The following is a 5,850-nucleotide window of genomic DNA, read 5'->3' as shown; positions in this document are numbered from 1 at the left end:
GGTTTTATGTATGTAGATTCAGCAGTTATTCTTGTTTTTTAATTTTTGCTATTGAAAATACCTCACAGAATATTTGTCTAATTCAACTTTTTACAGGTGCAGAATTTATTGACAGCAATGACATTAATAGGCTGTGTAACCCAAACTTAGTGCATGCAACTTTTATTACAGTAAACTAAAACTCAACTCCGAATGTTTAAGAGGAAAGAAATATTAGAACAGGAATCTGAGATCAAATGCAATGTATTCCACAGGGCCTGCATGCTCTTTGAATATTGTGAGTTAATCAGCTAAAGCTGGTGTATCATCAGCACATTTTCAGAGTATTCACAAGGCACTAAATTTACAAGGTTTTAGTCTTTCTTGTCATGAACCTTTTCAGGATAATCCTGTTCATTTCTTCTTTTGGAAGACGTTTTTCATGTCTGAAATGACCTTCACTTTTGTATTACTCCAAGTTCCAGCTGTTGGACAACTCCACTAATACGTTTTTTATCCCCAACAGTTTTATTGGTATATAATTTACATATCATACAATTCAATAGTTCAACCATACCAAGAAGAGTTGTATTAGCTCCACATTTTCCCCCAACCTCCCCTGCTCTCCCCTCAGGAACCATTAATTCAATTAATCTCTATAGATTTACAAATCCTGGATTTCATATGAGGAGCCTAAGCAGCATAGTGGTTTTGTGTCTACCCTTCCCTATAGGGTCATTATGAGTCAGCACTGACTTAATGGCAGTGAGAGTTTATTTTTATTTCTTTTTTTTTAACATTTTATTAGGGGCTCATACAACTGTTATCACAATCCATACACACATCAATTGTGTAAAGTGCATTTGTACATCATTCTCAAAACATTCTCTCTCCACTTAAACCCCCGACATTAGGTCCTATACAGAAGAACATTAAAAAGCAAACAAGCAACAATAACAAAAACTAACAAGAAGAACAAAGTAAACAGATAAAAATTTCAATCAAACAGAAAACAGATGATACTAAAAACTAGAACAGTTTTAAATTGATTATAAGAGAGATCAAGTGATAGGGTGCTAAATCTGTAACAATCCCCTTTCCAAAGCATTGTGCATGGAAAGGCTTTAAGCATTGTTGGTCCATTATCAGAGCGGATTCTCGTGTATTTTTCCTTCACTCTTTTTTTTTTTAGTGAAAGAGCTTTAAAATTGGTCTAATGGGAGATCAAATGATGAGACATTACATTTTCACCTACATACAAGTGCCATAATCAAATTGCAATGCTTTCTGTCTGATAACAAGGCGATTCACATCCCTGAACTATGAATTCACTATAGGCTACACCCATGGGTGGACCCTGTAAATGGATTTTGATCTTCCACTGTCATCAATAGCCAACTGTTAACCAGGTATTCACAACTTAAGCTCTGATGCCATTCCCTCCTTTAGAGTTTGATTATACTATTTACAGTCCTTGGATCACACAGGCTGATGTGCTTCACACAGGCTGGTATGTTTCTTCCATGTGGACTTAGTTGATGCCTCACTTAGATGGATGCTTGTTTGAGAATAAGCCTTTAAGGCTGCAGATGCTATTCTTTCTGGTAGCTGGGCATCATCTAGTTTCTTCAGCACACTTTGCTGTAGCACCCATGTCTTCAATGATCTCTTTCTGAAGTCAAGCATCAAGCAGGGCCTTTTTGTAAGAACTAATTGAGATTGGGAGTAGAATTAAGTTCAAGCCATAAACCCAGTCCTGCATTATGGTTTATATATGTCTCTGGTTCACATTAGAGGCATCATTATCATTTTATATCAATCTTCCCCCTGGGGCATCACTTCCACTGCCATTTAGTCAATACTAACTTATAGCAACATGATATGGCAGTGTAGAACTTAATCCTGCAAGTCTCAAAGCTTGCAACCCTTCACAGGAGTAGAAAGCCTTATCCTTGTCCTGTGTATATGACTGATGGTTTGGAACTTCTGACCTTACAATTAATAGCCCAATGTGTAATCACTACACACTGGGTTAAATATTTTAAGCTCTGGAGAGAGGGGTAAGATTATTCAGTTGCTGCCATATAAAATTGTGCTAAGGTCACCCCAATCTAGCAGCCACTCTCACCTGCGCGATATGGAAACCCTCCTGGAAATTCAAGTCAAGATGGCTGGAGAGGGGACATGCTGGTTTGGAGAAGACAATTACATCTCTGTTTGCAGGAAAACGAGGAAGAGCAACAGCCCAGTGGGGGAAAATGCTTAACAATACGTATGTGGAACCCAAGGGGTTGAATATACCTGCTACTAGTGTACTGTTTGGACTCTTAACCTAGTTTCTATGTAGCCAGGCTGTGCACTATAGCTTACTGATACTTGACACTCTACTCTTTCAAAGCGCACAATATCATTTATAGATCAGACCAGAAGAATCCAAAATGGAATCCCCACTAAGTTAACTAGACTGTATCTCAAAATCACCTGCACCATTGGACTTAAGGATGGAATGCACTAGTGTGAGAAGCATCAGGTGATTACTAGGCCAAGGGCATAAAACTGGTGGACATTGGACATGGATTCTAATCTCTTGCCTTAAGGGTGCCCAATTAAATGCCCCCCTTGCTTCATTATGGCATGTATTAATCTAGTAGGCAGGGCTGTGCTACTGGGAAGGCATATTATTAGAAAACTTTCCTTGTCACCACCCCCTATTACTTGTGTAATTTGTGCCCCATCAGAAGAGTTTATATAAGTCAACAATTCATGTGTTGCAGTTCATAACTGGCTCATACTTGTTTTTTTTAGGTGCCAGTGTTTCATGACTTGTTCACAAACATCACAGAAGCACATATTTATTTCTGTTATATATGCTTTGTTATATTTAACAGCCAACATTGTTGGTTTTCAATCAATATTACTGACAAAAAATGTCTGAGTTAACAGTGTAAATTCAAATGTTAAAAATGCCAATCATATGTGGTTCTGTATTTGGGTGCCTCAAGTGTGATTCCAGGATCTAGCATCTTTCTTTCCACAAATTCTTCTAAGGGTGCTTGTTTGTCAGCTTTGTGATGATGTGTCTCTCTCTGGAATTTTTGTGAAATCAGTATTGTCATTTCTGATAAGGGTTCCCAGATTTACTCAGTATACAAAGAAGAGAGGAACTTATTTTTTATTTTTAACCCAGAAAATTCAATTTTGAATCTAGCACATTTTTTCTCAATGGGATTTCTGAGTTAGTTTTAAGACCATGGTTTTCAATTGGCCTCTCTCAAAGGGACAGTATCCTGAAGATTGCAAGCTATATTTTCCCATTATACTTATTCTTGCAGCACAATGAGTTGTTTTCGTCTTTAATATTGATAATCCCTTCATCTTTGTTGATATTGCTCATGCACCTGGAGGCTACTCCACAATGAGTACACAAATACAAAACAAAAAAACCACCAAAACCAATTGTCTAATCATAATCTAGAAAAGGCAAGTGCTGTGGCAGACATGACTTTCATTATATGCTTTGCCTCCAAGGAAATACACATGATTCACAAATCAGTTCAGTGGTGGCTTATCCGGCAAGCACATCCCTGTGCTGTCACAAATAGGGAACACAGTCCAAAACCTAGGACAGTGCACGTGTGGATCATACCCAAGCCACTCAGCTTCAATTTGGTGGAAATGTTAACTGCATTCTAGCCATGTAGTATACTGACTCCTTCAAATTAATCTCACTTCATGTGTGTCTTTGTTCAACATGTTTGCACAGTGGAACTATTCCGCAAGAAATAAATCCACGCTTTACAGTTAGAGATGAGATTTCTCTAAATCTCTCTTGAAAAGTTGCTGAAAGAAACTAATAACTAATCACAACAGTTTCTTTGCTTCCTAGCCAGGTGGTCCTCAAAATATCCCGAATCTTAAGTTTAGTCATCAGTTCATATACAATGGTTTTAATAGGCACATAATTCTGTCATATCTATCACAAATTTAGGCAGTAGACAATTAGAAAATGCACACATTTAATCACTTAGTTCTTCATTTTATATTAGTTTATTGAGCAATGTTAAATGTCACAAATGCTCTCTCTTCATATATGTAAAGCCTAACACGTAAGCTGAGGATAAGTGAGACAAGGGATGCCAGGAACACATCAAAATAGCTATAATAATAATATATGCTATATTTCTATCAGTAATATCTCTAGCATGTTTCACATTTATCTAATCACCGAATTGCCACGCAATATGAATAATAGCATAAACTATAAAGCCTATTCAGAGGGGAACAATCAATATCATGATAAGAGATAAAAGCATGTGTATTTACTGGGTGTCACTGGACTCAGTCAGAAATGACTATTTTAAAGGGTAAACATTCAAAGGAGGTTTTTAAATGCTTGACCCAGTTTACTTAGAATTGATGCAAAGTTAACTAAATTAAAAGATGGCTATACTTAAAATGTTCATTTTCTCTTTATAGGAAAAAACTAAAACCCAAAACAAACTGGATCTTTAAAAATAAAAGGACTCATAGTTGTGTACCTTTGGAGTGCTAACAACAAGGTCCCCAGCTGCTCCTAGGAAGAGAGATGAGGCTTTCTCCCCCTGTGAAGAATTCCAGTCTCAGAAGCCCCGGGGGCAGTTCTACTCTGTCCCATAGAGTTGTGACGAGTCAGAATGGCCGGAATGGCAGCGAGGTGGGTTTGGGGCATGTAGAAAATAGAAAAAAAAAGGTGTTGTTTAATATTCTCTTAGTTTTGTTTTTCATTTCAGCATGCAACTTTTCAATATTGCTGTTGCTATTTCAGATACTGCTTTTTCTGAAAAACACTTTGGTCTCATGAGTCCTCTGTGGCTGATTGCTCCTTGAGGTGAGTGGTGGAGATGGTACTCTGAGTTTGGCCAACATCAACTGTAACATCCATATTATTAAATCCAAACAAATTCTCTTGGTTTTCATCATGCTCTACCTGGCTGGACTTCAGATTTATAACTGCTGACCAACTTCCCTTTCTTCAAGACATTTGGTTGCACAATAGGCTCCTGGTTCACATCTTCTAACTACCAGCTCCTTCTGGATTTGTCGCTACACTTTCCACCTTCCCTGGTTTTGCTAGTCATTCTTCCTCTACAGCTTGACTTCTGAATGTAGACGGACTGTGTCTTTATCTTCAGAACCCTTGGTTTTTTCTCTGTGCTTACTCCCACCTGATCTCATCTCCTACTGTGACTCTCCTAATCTCATAATCTACATTGTTTTCTTCCTTAAAGAAACCTAGACTTATACCGCCAGCCTCTGAGAAGTCCCTGGATGGCACCAATGATTTGTGCTTAATAACGAACAGAAAGGTTGTCATGAAGGCTTGATCCCACCTAGCAGTGTTATGAGAGAGAGTCTTGTCGATTTGATTTTCTAAGGATTACAGCCAACAAAATCCTATTCGCTCAGTAAGACCGGGGTGTCCATGAGTTGGTGAGATATAGTTAATTACTTAATATGCTCTTTCTTGCCCTAGCCCTCCCTCTTGTGATGTTCTACTCCTGTAGTGGATGGTGCAGGACTGGGCAGTGCTTTCTTCTGTGATGAATAGTGTCACTATGTGTCAGAACCAACTTGATGGCATCTAACACCAACACCACCACCTCAGTGTATTTAGAAGGGGGTTATCTGTTATGCTGATGAGACAAGATTAAATGGAGGTGTATATTTTGAGTCCCCACTTTATTAGATGGTGTGACCCAAGTCACCATATTCGCTTCCTTAGAATATGGTCTGCAGAAGGCAAAAACCACACTTCCATCAAAGCCATCTTTGTGATCTTTTCTGCCCAAATAAGAATGCACAGAGCAAGGGAGACCTGTTTCACTTTCAGAT

The sequence above is a fragment of the Echinops telfairi genome, unplaced genomic scaffold (assembly GCF_000313985.2).
Source record: "Echinops telfairi isolate 266 unplaced genomic scaffold, ASM31398v2 ScPeMD7_4;HRSCAF=17, whole genome shotgun sequence".
In the NCBI taxonomy this organism is placed as follows: Eukaryota; Metazoa; Chordata; class Mammalia; order Afrosoricida; family Tenrecidae; genus Echinops; species Echinops telfairi.
Note: the sequence above shows the minus strand (reverse complement) of the source record.